This window comes from Anticarsia gemmatalis, chromosome 9 (assembly GCF_050436995.1).
Source record: "Anticarsia gemmatalis isolate Benzon Research Colony breed Stoneville strain chromosome 9, ilAntGemm2 primary, whole genome shotgun sequence".
In the NCBI taxonomy this organism is placed as follows: Eukaryota; Metazoa; Arthropoda; class Insecta; order Lepidoptera; family Erebidae; genus Anticarsia; species Anticarsia gemmatalis.
The window spans coordinates 1,629,931-1,644,640 of record NC_134753.1 but is presented as its reverse complement, the minus strand read 5'-3'; the positions used below and the strand labels follow the sequence as shown (position 1 = coordinate 1,644,640).

General features: G+C 34.2%; 1 protein-coding gene across 2 annotated transcripts in view; it reads left to right on the top strand.

Moving 5' to 3' along the window:
* Nucleotides 1-14,710, top strand: part of CDase (neutral ceramidase) — a 40,395-nt gene that overhangs the window by 5,122 nt on the left and 20,563 nt on the right. Inside the window, exon 1 of one of the 2 annotated variants that reach the window (XM_076118444.1) lies at nt 10,412-10,448. The exons of the other annotated variant lie outside the window; for it this stretch is intronic. The gene's annotated coding sequence lies outside the window, so the exon portion shown is untranslated. Of the gene's footprint in view, nt 1-10,411; nt 10,449-14,710 lie in introns of those variants that run through there. 2 annotated transcript variants of the gene reach the window in all.

The following is a 14,710-nucleotide window of genomic DNA, read 5'->3' as shown; positions in this document are numbered from 1 at the left end:
AATTGTTAATATTTTATTCACGAAGGAGATTGGAAGGAAGCATAATTAAGTAGGTATATTTAAAAAAATAGTTGTCAAATGTAGCAGTTTAGAAACGATTGAGTGTAGCCTGAATCAATTTACCTAACTTCAGATAATTATTTTAACTTTAATCATTAAAAAACTGTTTCGTAAAGGTATAAAATTCATGGCGTATGTTTTTTTTTGCGTTTTACTGTCCACACACATATTCTAGGCTTAAAATGAACTACGATCCGATGTACAAAGTGTAAAAGTCATATTCTAATGTAAACCGTTAAATATTTACAGACAGGGCAGCTCGTTGTTTAATAATTAGCTTCTAAACTTCTTACCATTTGAAGCAAACATCCGTGTGTGACGATTAGTTACCTAACTACATACAAAACGTAGCTAATAGTAATAAAAACTACAATTGACAATTCTTATGAAGAAATCTAGGTACCTATTGCTTATTTAAGGGCTTAAAACATTTAATCCTAAGAATAAACTTAAAAAGTTAGGTATTTTACTTTCATAAAAAATCATGAACACAACACAAAAATAAAAAAACTTTTTTTAATCCGTCTATTGAGTGCGGCCGGGGCCTTTGCTTTTCTTCCCTTTCCTACTTTAATCTGTGGCTCTTCTGTTGTCAAAATGTCAAACCCCTACATGACAATCATTATAACGTTTGGAAACGAAACGCAATTTCTTCTTTGCACAATACATGCAGCGTAGTCTTTGAATCGCTTGTCGATTATATTATTTATTACTAGTTGACCCGTCAAACGTTGTTTTGCCATAATTATATATTTTTTTAAATTAAGATTGAACGTGGCCAATACTTATCACTAAGGGTATGAAAAAAAGATGATGGCCAACCTACTTAATATGCTCACGAAATTTCATGAGAATCGGTCAAGCCATTTCGGAAGATTACCATTATGACTCGAGAATTTTATATATAAGATTAAATAATATCCTACACTTGCTTGTTACCTTAGTAAGTAATACTTAAAGCAGTACATGTTTGTATAGCACGTTATTTTATTATTATTTCGGACGTAGTACTTTCGTAACCGGGTCAATGTTACTTGCACAATAACGTTGACATTTTTGTTTCATATTTTGGATTCCTTGACTGCCAGTCTGCTGTTTAAGGTTTTTTTGCACTATCTTTTCCTACAATCTTTTTGAGGCGTTTCACAATCGTTGCACAAATATTTCCTTGGTTTAATTTCCGTTTATTTGTGAATTTGTTTTTACTTAGTTAATGTTAGATGTAAGTGTGTGATAAATAAATAAATAATTCTATATTTACAGATAGACAAAGATTAACAGATCATAGCAATATAGACGATGTCTTGAAAAAAGGTCAGGTACTCGTAATCGGCGGTCCTGTAGATATGTCAAAATGTATGGATGTAAATTAGACAAGGGAATATTGTAAGGATCGTACCAAGTGGTGTTCTTTGGTCTCTACCTTTCCCCATGTGAAAATATGTTATTGTATGTATGTATGTCTATTTTATAGCATCACACCTTTTGTGCTTGAAGGTGTAAGAAGCCTCTTCTCGTAAACATGTATGAAAAAGATTCAGCCAAATGGTCGGTGTTATTAATTAACACCAGACAATTAGCATGATTAACATTATTACACAAATGTTTGTTAATTTCCTTTTGGCTGAAAATAACACGAGATCCGACCTTGTTGATATCGTATTACATTTTGCAGATATTATCTGCTCTGTAATATTAGAAATTATATTTTTAGTATTATTTCTCAGGTATTTTATAAAATATTTTATACTTCAAAACCATGTAAAACATAGACATATTTCGGTTTACAACAAATATTTCACTTTTAGTTTAAATCATTCCTTGGTACCACCATATGGTATCATGATAAAAAAACGTTATTTAATAACTAGAAAAAGTTACTAATATTTGCATCGAACTTTATAGAAATGTGTCCCTTACTATACATCTATGTTAACATGTAGAAAGTAGTCTTAAGAGCAGTTGAGGCAGTAAATTTTACATAAATAAAAATGAACCACCGAAATTTATGTCCGTGAATAACTTTTGAACAATTGAACTAAATTGGATACCTAAGTAATTCTTTTTTTAATCTTTGTAACTGTCGGGACAAGGTTTGTCTGGGATCGATGGGTTCAAAATGGTGTTAAAGGTACTCGAAGCCGTCGGTCCTGCGCCTGACCTCTCACTGGTTGTGTCGGTTATCCGTCCCACTAGGCTATGAGAGTGAAAGAATTGAGAGTGTACCTGTGTATTGTGCACACACTGGGACGCTTTACATTCCTGCATCGTTGGCCAGTTTCAATGAAACTGACCGCCGTAGCCGGATCGGCAGGGACATTATTATTATACTCGAAGTCATAATTAACAATATTATGAGAAGTATTGCGTTGCTCTCGTTAACTCGTACACAGTGACGTCTGTTCCGATTCTCCTAGAAACTCTGGGTAATAACTGTATGAATTAGAGATGGGATAGCATCGATATTGTTGTCGATAAAAACGGCTTCGATTTAGGTTATTAAAGTTTTTCGTATGTCAATGCATCTACTGCCAGCGTTTTAGACTATAAAATATACAATTTGATCATTACATATTACTAATTTGTATAATTTCTAAACCATTATTCATCTATCACATGTAAAGTATCAGAAAATTGCAACAAATCAAGGTTTGGTTTTGAAAAACGGATGAAAGTAGCCAGACATAAGGTCAAATTCAAGCAGCTGATTTGTGCAAATATAATTGCAACATGAAAGCAATTTGATATTTTTGCAATGAATGTGACTATGAATCCTATTAATTATTCATTGAGCTATTCTCAAGAGATGCAACCAGGGTCATAATAGTTGGCACTCGATGTATGAGGTACATAAAGTATAAAGAGATGACGACACATAGCGCATTCTTCTAAAATTTCCTTGGACTTATGAAGATATATTAATGTTTATCAAACAGTAGTTCCATGTCTAGCTAAATGACTAACCCCCGGTTCTGAGGTACATTTAGCGGTAGTTTATCTATACAATAGCGTTTTTTATATTAGTTTAAACACTATTGAATAGATAAACTACCGCTAAATGTGCCTCAGAATCCGGGGGTAATAGGCCTTACATCTAACCCATCAGGCACGTATTTTTCTTAAAATATAACTTCTACGCGAAGAATATCATGTTGTATTAAAGATAAAGGAATTATACATGACTTAGTCTGTTTGATTATAAGAAATGACTGCAGTTTGACCCTCTTCATTACTTTTTGTAGACCAAAATGCTGTGGTTTGATCTTTAAGGACATCGACCAGATATTGACCGCGACAACTTTGCTTGACCTTGTCAATTATAAACAAGAAAAACATCATAAATAATATAGTAAGTAAGTATAGCATTGGTAGTTTTTAGCGATTTTAGTTCCTCCACAGTGATTAGGACTAACGGGTAGTCTAACTAACATGAAATACAAACCATTTATAACCCATGACTGTCTCGTTGAGTCCACAATGCTGGCCACATGCATATGCATAGGAACTTTTTGACAGAGCAAAATACAAAATTTTAAAATATTTTTAATTCGTAGTCTTTAAGAGAATTAACACGAATAATTAGACTTTTTTGTGAGTATTTTATGTTTTTAAGTAACTATTTACCGTCGATAGATTAATGAAGGTGATTTAAATAATTCGTGGCTAACATGAAATTTGCGTTAAAGGTCTTTAACGCGAGTCTTTAAGGTCAAGAACTTCTCATTCAGATGAGTCATGGTACTTGACACTAGCTAATGTACATTTATAAAATGTGTACGAATCAAAACGTGATATAATGTAAAATGAATCATTTGTGAAAGCAAATAAAAACAAATTTAACACAAACGTAATAAATTCATTAAATTTTCGTTCATAATTTTGCATAATTCGTATTATACAATAAAATGATTTATGTAAATGTTATGCGGTGTTATTTATGAATTATTTAAAGTCTCGCGGTGTGTCATATTTATCTATAAACCTAATAAAAAGGTCAGTGGTTTCTTCCGGTTTTTTATATTGACAAAACAAACATGTCGATCAAATATAAATCGTGGTTTTATTTTTGGACTCCGCACTCGCGAGGTTATTGATTTTAATGTAATTTCCGCTTTGGGTAAGTCCTATTTTGCAGAAGGCAACAAGCTAATAATACTTTTGAGTCAATTTTTTTTGTAACAGTGAAAATAATGAAAAAATAATACAGATAATATCAGCGAAAATCTTTCCCATAAGGCTACCAACGTAATTCCTATTTGTTACTTCTAATTATAACTTGCTTGTAATCAAATTCGCATAAAAATGCGTCACGTAGTTTTCATGTGAAATAGACGTTAATTAATAAGTAAGTCTAAATTATAAGCGAGAAGAGATAGCATTAGATAAAAAAAAATCTTCAAGATCTTTTGCTTTTATTGCAGTTACTAGCTGACCCGCGCAACCTCGCTTGCGTCACATAAGAGAGAATGGGTCATAATTTTCTCTGTTTTTGTATACCTAATTTTTCGTTGCTACTCCGCTCTTAATAGTTGCAGCGTGGTGTTATATAGCCTAAAGCCTTCCTCGATAAATGGTCCATTTAAGACAAAATATTTTTTCAATTCGATCCAGTAGTTCTTGAAATTAGCGCGTTCAAACAAACAAACAAACAAACTCTTCAGCTTTATAATATTAATAAAGATAATAACACATGTGACTGTCAAAGATCGCGCGTGCTGTACAGTCGATAATCAATAAATATCGACAAACTTTCTCTCTTTACCGTTAGAGTGACATCACTAGGTGCAGTTGCAACGACCGGCGCGGCGTTATGAAAGTGCATTAAAGTGCATCAACTCGCGGACATATTGCTAAATGTGGTTTGCTTTGATTATTGCGTTTTTTTTTTACAAGGATTATACTTTAATAAGGTTGAACCACGTGGCGACCACGAACCGGGAAACGTAGTGTTGGCAGGCCCCCCACAAGATGGACCGACGACCTGGTAAGGGTTGCCGGAGTCCGATGGATGAGGGCGGCCCAGGACCAGTCCTATTGGCGCTCGATGGGGGAGGCCTTTGTCCAGCAGTGGACGATTCCCGGCTGAGATGATGATGATGATGATACTTTAATAAGACATTCATAGCTTCGTCACTCGGTAAATGATCTGTGGTTTAAACAACACGATTGGGTGACCGCATTCTGGTGATTGAGCTGAGCGTCTCCGGGCTTCGAAGGGCGCGTAAAAAGTAGTTAGACCATGTCAAAGGTCTTTCAGGCGGCAAATAATTGTCAAACAAATAACTATTCAATTCTGGAATGGAACCCACGACCTTCCAACGCAATGGTTTTAACGAGACAACCTTCACTAACCACTGCGCGACGGAGACAGTCAAAAACAATTCTGGAAGAAAATATCTTAATATACACAGATACGCTATACATACAGAACTAGTTATGTGTATATAAGAGGGCGTTAACCTCTTTAGCACCTAAATCAAGATAAGATTATGTATTGTTAACGGAGATCATATTTTTATGACGTAATTAAAAGGAGATAAGAATATGCTATAAAGATCTTTCTATACAGGCGTAGTCCTTCAGCTTCGCTTGGATTTACATTATACGCTATTTTTACATACTATCTAAGATAAAATTTGGCTAATCTATGTTTAATTAGTATTTAGTATGGAAACACCGGGTGGGGACGTCCTAAGTATGAATGTGGATGTGACATAGAATGTTTGTAGGGATCGTACCAAGTGGCGTTCTTTGGTCTCTGCCTACCCCTACGGGGAGAAGGCGTGATATCATGTATGTATATAGTATAAAGCCTTTCACTCGTAAAGAAGGATTTTTCTAAAAAAACTACGTGGAAACATAGGTTTTGTAAAGCCGGTAAAATAAGTAAAAAGTATTTGTTCATAAAATTATTTATACTTAGGTACTCAAAGACTTAAAGTGATCTATCTTAAATCTTTCAATATAACAGTCGCTGAATAGATTTTATTTAATCCATTTACGACATTACCGTTCACATAAGGTACTTAAGTTAACTAAACGATAGTTAATCTCCAACCTTGGTTAGTTCAAGTTTAAGGTTAAATGTTCATTGTTTTTGAACGTAACACCAAGTTACGGTTACTTTCGTTTTGTAGTTACATTTTATAACAGATCTGTTAACCTGCCGGCTTTTTATCGTGTATTTCTAGATTTGATTCTCGGGTAGGTAATAGTTTAATTATCACCGCCTGGCCATTTTATGGTGACTGTTGAAGGAACAACGTCCGGTTTTTAGTCGGTATGCCCAAATTTAAAGCTGGAACGCCTAGCCGGCGGGAAAAGCCCGACATACCCCCGCTTCCTCCTTGGAGCGGGACACGCAGTAATGCATTTTCCTGACGGCATCCTCAAAAATATTTCCTATTGGGGATTAGTTTGATTATAGAAATACGTAAATAGCTCGCATAAAAAGCTAGTGACGCTTTCAGTTTTCCGGTTCTTAGTACTGAATATCGCTATGAATAAAATTGTAGCATTTCAAATAGTGTAATTGACCTTAAACATGCCTTTTTTATTCCATTTTAAAAGTAACCCCGTTCCACCGGTACCATAGAAATCTCCTATTAAACTAGCTCACACTATGTACTGGATCTTTTAGCCTCTTAGGCAAACACGGAACACGCAAGTGTAAGGTCTAGCTGTTAGAATAAGGCTAGATGTCTAATGTGTATGAATAATACATGTCACACGGGCAGTGACCTCACTCACGTGAACTCAACCGATGTCACATGATAGACTGAAGCTTATTAACACGAGAATTTAGTTTATTTATCTTTGTTTTAGACCTTTAGAGATAGTTAATTGCTTTCATTTTCTAAATCAAATAACTAATATATAAAATTCTCATGTCACAATGTTCGTTCCCGTACTCCTCCGAACGACTTGACCGATTCTCATGAAATTTTGTGAGCATATTGAGTAGGTATGAGAATCGGCCAACATCTAATTTTCATACCCCTTAGTGATAAGGGTTGCCCACCCCTAACCTTTTTACTTCTTGTCTCCGGGAATTAATCGGAAACTCATCAGTAGTCATACTACACATACTACTACCATTCGTTTGGACAAGACCATACAATTTAGCCTGAGCTTGTTTGATATTTCGGCACATAAACAAAACACGCTGGTGGTCGCGTACCCCAAACCGTACCGTATAATTGAACAGTTAATAAATTTATTACTACGATTGCACAGATATTCGAAGAGCTCAATATTTGTCATCATCTTCAAGGAATCAAACTCACTTCACACTACAAAGGGTACTCGAAACAACAATAACTAGTCAATATAGAATCAAAGATTATTTAAAAGTGATAAATAAATAGTAAATAAGGTAAATTGATAGTTATAGTGTCAATAAACTGTGCAAGGTTGTTCAGGACATCGTTGTATGACCTTAGCAATTGACTAATTTATTTATTATAAACATTGATTGGATATTTGATACTAAGTACCTATCCATAATTTATGAAAAATAAAGGCAAGTTATTAATAGAATAAATTGTACCCATTGTTGTCCCACTGCTGGGCAAGAGTCTCCTCCCGGAATGAGGGAGGGATTAGGCCTTGAGTCCACCACGCTGGCCAATTGCGAGTAAACCCACCATAATTAATTATAGATTATGTAATTTTTTAGGTCAAATTTAAAATTAACTGACACTTTTTGACCAGTTTTACTGAAGGGTATCGCGTTATTATCCAGGTAACTGGGTTCTGGAGGTCCGATAGGTAGTCGCTCCATGTAAATACTGGTATTCAGCTGCATCTGGTGAGACTGGATGCCGCCTCCAAAATATTTGCAAGAAAGGCTTATTTAGATTGATATTACTTGTGTTGATAAAGTTGTTAAATAGGTTTTATCAAAATAATAAGTTTAAAAAGACCGTGCTGACATACCTATAATAATGTTTAATAAGTTAAATTTTATTTTGTTTTTGCCTGATTTAAGACATTCGATGTTATTTTCCTTATTCTCATTAGTTGTTGGCATATCGATAAAGAACCGACGCTTGGTGTGCAAATTAACAAATTATTTGGTTCTATAGTTCAGTAGGTAATATGGATTAATTAAGTTATCCGTGAATATAAAAAAATACATAAAGCATGGCTGTTTAATCACTTGATAAGTGATTAAACCAAATTTTAAAGGACGTAAACTTTATGAAGTGAATACAGAGAATATTCTCTTTGCTTTCCATTACTGTTTGTTTTGCTTTTGAATGTCTAGTGATCAAAGTTGTTCGAGCCACCCACCCTTTGACAAGTCTGAAAAGAAAAAGCTGATCATGCCGATTTCTTCCGGACCTCGTACAGCAACTTCTAAATCTTCAGTAATCAATGCTATAATAGAGCCATATTAACTAAACTTAAAGCGGTATTTATTGCGGTCTACCACACTAAATAATGAATTAACTATTTATTATGTAAAAATAACCACTACAATAACATGTTATTGAAGTATTTTAATTTTTTTTTCATAAAAAGCATTATTTTATTTCCTATTGTTTGCGTAACTCACAGTTCTTGAACTCACTAGGCATCTAAAGATTCCAACCCGCACTTAGCCTGTAGCCAATTCTCATTGCGGGACGAGACTTATGTATACTGCATGTCACAATATATTGAAAAATAAACACATTTATTGCACAAATTATTACAGTGTAGTATCACCCGCATATAACATGAAATATGGTGTAACATTACGGTACAGGAAAAATACATCACTTAGAAATTGCGCAATATTTTGTTAAAAAGTATGATTTCTTTCGAAGCAGAAGTAATAAAAAAATAACTCCCTATTCATCACTTTATCTTAGGGCTTAACATAATGTATCTCAGATGTCAACCGATATGGTTCAGAGACTGGTTTAACCGACTTCAAAAAAGGAGGTGGTCTTCAATTCGACTGTATTTTGTTTTTTTTTTGTGTATTATTTCATAACTGTTTCTGGGTAGACCAATTCTAATAGTTGTTTTTTTAGTACGACAAACAAGATTGACATTTTTCCATTCCATTTGAAAAATGTCAATCTTACACGGAGACGCTCAGAGTAAATATCAGTGCAGCTACCAATCCATAGAAAGACCGCACCAAGGGTTCCTTATCTATAGATTTTTAACGACCAGCACTAATGATATTATTTAATGAATTATTTTATCAGTTACTTATTAATGAATAATTTAACATGAACAAACATGTTATTCAATAATTTAGAATTCTGGCAGGAAGCACGATAGCCTGTAACATGATAAACTAAAGCTTAATTAGTCGGGCACTAATCAAAATGTCCTCGTGACCGATATTAGGACAATGACGGTCAATGTCAATGAAACTGACCAACTGCGCGAGAGTTTGTTTATAGTGGCCAAGTAGCCAATTGAAAAGTGCTGTTTTCTGCCGCTACTGAACGTGAGGTCTTGGGTTTGATACCCGAGTTGGGGAAAATGCTATTGGACTTTTCTAATTTCTTTTGGATATTATCCTAACAGCGCTTTAGAGCCACGCGTACATAGGACTTATAATATTGATTGCGAAAAGTGTATGTATTTTTTACACCCCTGCCATGAACTAAGGGTGTAATAGACGTGACGTTGTATATAAAAAATATCTAAATCATACAACATTTTTATATATTGAGGCAAATACTTAGTACCTTCATTTAATCACACATCTTATTGGTACGACCTGGGTTCCCAAAATTCAAATTCATCGCGAAGAGGCAGTAAACTAAAACATAATATTGTCATATTTATTGTTTGTTGCGTAATATTCTTAACTAACGGTCAGAAACGGCTCTGTCCGTCTTACATCGGACTAACCTTAACATATTATTGAAAACCTTACTCGAGATCGAGAACCTCTGTATGGTATTGGTGAATATCCCATGAAAATTATTACAGCCGTTTTTGAGATTATCGCAAACAGACAGACAGACTGACTAATGGACGAAACTACTGAGCGTAGAAATTTCTTAGAAAATGTACAGGAAACTTAAGAGAGGATTTTTGGAAACTCTTCCCCGAAGGAAATAAAAAGGGGGAAAGACTTTAATATGAAAGATCAGCAACCAAAAACGCGTTGAGGAAGCGGGAAAACGAAAGTCCACGCGGACGAAGCCGCGGGCGGCCGCTAGCAAGTATATAAACAACCTTTTTAACCCTTTAATAATGACGAAATATTGCAACAATACACACTTATTCTAATTCTTATGGGAATTCCCATATATGGTCACTGATACGGATGTTCAAAGGATTTAAAGGGAAATCTTAGTGATGCCTTGGTCAGTAAGCTTGTGACCACGGCCGGAGCAACCTGGGTAAACTGTCAAACATAGGTCCCTTATAAGGTAAGAACATGTTGACTCTTACTAAAATATTAGTGTAGCTATATAAATCTATTAGGTATTGAGAAAAGCTATTTATTTTGGCGTTAGGTTTAGTAATGCGGAATTTTTTTTTTGGATTCTTTAAAGTTTTTTCTTTATTTTTAGTTTTAGGAATGATTTAAGATATATTTCAGAAATATTCGGTAAATATTTGCAATCAGTCTTTTTAAATATCGTGATAATAATTATTCTGCATTATTTCTAATCTTGAACTTATTGTCCATTTGAAATTAAATACAGTTTTCGGATTTAAAGCAAGTATTCTCACAAACATAAGAGACTATTATGTGTTTTATAATATTTATTGTATAAGTTCTTAATTTTAACTATATTTTAATAATGTAACGATATAAATAATAAGCGCTTGTGTGAGTTTGTGCGTTTTCTTTTAAAACTACAGGATAGATGCACTTTTCAATAGAAATAGAAAAAAAAACAGTATTTTTACAAAAATATAAAGCATTTTAACAATAACAATCGCATACAAACGTTTGCGATTATTATTATAACTAATTAAAAAATAATGAATCAGTTACCAATATTGTGTTTTTCAAATAATACATTTTTTTAACCCATGACTCCCACTTCTGATCAAGGGTCTTCAAACGAGGGAGGGGTTATACCTTGATACGCAATACAATACGCATTGGCCACCATTCATTTAAATTATAAGGTAACAAATTCTTAGTAATTTAGCAGTTTTGTTTATAAATTAAAGTGCGCAAAACATTATGTTTGGATCATTAGTGACTAACACAGGAAGCGATACTGTATGTGCAAATGTAAACATACATAATATTTGAATAATTATATAGTGTGAGTGTGTATGACGCAATGGTTATAGTGGTAGATAGAGCTCTACCATGTGTCGTGGGTTCAATTCTGGCTAGCACTTTTGTAACTAAAGTTTTATTACTAGTTTTTACCCACGTCTTCGTCCGCCACCTGAATTTTCACATGGGAATGCGTCATTTTCCCGAGGTAAAAAGTAGCGTATGTCCTATCTCGAGTATTAAAATAACTCCATACCAAATTTAAGTAAAAGACACAGAGTTACTTTCACATTTATAATATTAGTATGGTGTGTGTATGATGCAATGGTTATAGTGGTAGTTAGAGCTCTACCATGTGTCGAGGGTTCAATTCTGGCTTATAGTTTTGTGACTATTGATTACATTAGCTTGGATTTATTTATAGGTAACTAGTATTCGACCTCGACTTAGTCCGCGTGTTTTGTGACTTAGGACGGAATTTTTATACACACTTTCATCCCCTTTTTTACCTCATTAAGCTTAGAATTGATCAAAATCTTTACTTAGCGGTTGCCTATGTCATAACATCTACCTACATGTGAAATTTCAGCCCGATCCGTCCCGTGGTTTGGGCTGCGCGTTGAGAGATCACTAACCACCAGTCACTTTTAATTTATGTATATTTAGATATTACCTCTTTTTAAAATCTAATGTTTAACCACAACAAAAAAATATGCTGAAAGAGCACCCCTTTGGACCAGGCGTTGAACCCTGGAACCCGCAATAGTAGCCAACCTACTGATATATATAACATGTATTTCTTTTTTAATTGTCTTTTCAGTGTAGCTTTATTGTAGTAATATAGTAATGCAGTGATATCTACTAAGTATAAACACTGATCAATTGTTTAACGCCACAGTTTACGATGTTAAATGAAAATCAGGTTATCCGTTAGCTTGTGAAAGCGGAACAAAGAAACTCCCTTTCGCATTTATAATTACAACATATTTTCACTTCAAAGACGTTTCCAGATAAAGATTTTACATCTTTATACCGTTTTTCCCATTGATCCTGGATATGATTAAATTCATATAAAATGTAATGTCTATACCTATCTGAATTTAATGTACGAAACTTTCTGGGCTGATGAAATTTTAGGAAAAAAATAACGCAACTAGACGAGAGCTTATGTAAATTGTGCATGTTTTTGTTTAGTTTTAACATACCTAGTTAAAGCATTTGAAATCAATATAGTAATTAGTCATGATAATAAAATAATTCCCTTTACCGTTGAGAGAATGAGATGAGATGAGATTAATCTTTATCTATACTAATATAATAATCATTACTATAACCGAAGAAAGAACATTAAAATATCTGACAGGTTTTTTACACTATCATTCATTCATTTGACCCCCATGAACGTCGTGAGATTCAAACTGTCAGTCTTGACTTTCCCTTATTCTCAGAGGTACGTTTTAAAAAAAGTATTTCACCATAAAACAAAGGATGTTCTATAACAAAGAACTACACCTGAAACGTTAGTCATAGTTTTGTATTAGTCAGTTTTCCAAAGTACCTTGTGAATCTTCCCACGGCTTAATTAGAACGTTTTTCCCTGTATGCTTTCGGGGATAAACAGATTATTATATGGAGGTTAACATAGTTATTTATAAGTGAAATATTTCATATAAAAATGTAGAGGAAAGTCAATTTTATCAAATGCTTTAAAGAAAATTTGGAGAAAATCTGCTCTGTTAAGGATTAGAGATAGATCGCTATAATATCTTATATTGTTAAGTCTAAAAATTCAAGTTTTCAAACAAATATCTGTTATACATACCACCTGTATAAATGTGTTATGTAGAGATACACTGATAAATATTAGAAAAAATATCTATCTTTAACTGATTTCGGTACGAATTGCTATCCACGCGAAAAGTTTATACCAATTTACCAATTTTATTAAATGATAGATAACGCCGGTCTTTTTAAGCAAATACTAATAGATAGGCCATTGAACCGACCATAAGGTTGAAAGCAATGATTTCCATCTAGTTCCCGAACCGTGATTGGTCCGCATAAATCCGGTATAAGCGCCTACAACCAGCCTCTACAAGACCCTAGCAGATTATGAAAGATGATCTTTGACCAACAATGAGGCAGAATGATGAATGCCAGATGGCCGGGATTTCCGGGATTGTCCAGTAATTTTACTTTGCTATCCCGGAATGAAAAAAATTTTTTACAAGTTGCGATATTACACCCTTTTTTGTTTTGGTCATTCCTACTTAGCGTAGTCTCGGACCGGGGACCAATACTAGAAATGTCCAGGAAATGATCAGTCTGGATCTGGTAATCCTAGGCAGAATGGCTTAGAAAAATATAACTTCTCTTCTAATTCTTTTGTTGTTTTTGCTAACAAATTCTTCATAGCAGGAAACTTGTTCAGTATTATAGGTACGTAAATTGTAGCGCATTTAAAAACCGTCTATTTAAAAAACTACCTGGAAAATGTATTAGGTACCTATGTACTATTTCGTGACGGTTTTTCCTTCCATTATGTATTATTACTTTTATGATTTATACTTTTAATCAACCACAAAGTTCTTTTGTTACCGGTTTAACAGGAAAACCGTAAAAAAGGTTGTGGTCAGGAAATAATAACATTAGGCTATTTACTTGAACTTGTTTAATTATGTACCTAGAAGCGAGGTTAATTGACATCTCATCAGAAAAGGTTTGTCTTTGTTGACTAGTGAGTCGTGATCTCTGAAACTATTGAACTAATATTGAGGGTTTCGTATCCAAAGGGTAAAAACAGGACTCTATTTGGAGACTTCTATGTTTTTTATCTCAGACAGTCGACAATCTGTTGTCCCTATATAAATTAACTAGCTGACCCGCGCAACTTCGCTTGCGTCACACGAGAGAGAATGGGTCAGAAATTTCCCCGTTTTTGTTACATTTTTTACTGCTGCTTTGCTCCTTTAGTCGTAACGTGACGATATATAGCCTATAGACTTCCTCGATGAATAGGCTATCTAAAACTGGACTTTTCAAATCGGACCAGTAGTTCCTGAAATTAGCGCGTTTAAACAAACAAACTCTTCAGCTTTATAATATTAGTATAGATTCAATTTTTCTCTAACCTATACGCAAGCGGAGCCACGCGTTTCCACTAGTATTTTTAGGCGTAATAGCTGCATTGTACTTCCGATAAGCCAATAAAGTCAATGGATTGTGACACAAGTCACGATTTACGGAAGATCTAATTGTCAATGACATTGCACTGAGTAATGCGCGTGCGATGAATTGTGATTGTCTGACCATGCGTCACCGGTAGCAGTTAGGTGCCGCGCACATGGCTTGCATCGAGTGATAATAATATTTATAAATATCTTCAGCAAACATGGACTAATCAGATTCAAAGGTGCGGCTCAGGAGCAGGGTTTTCGTATAATACTAAAG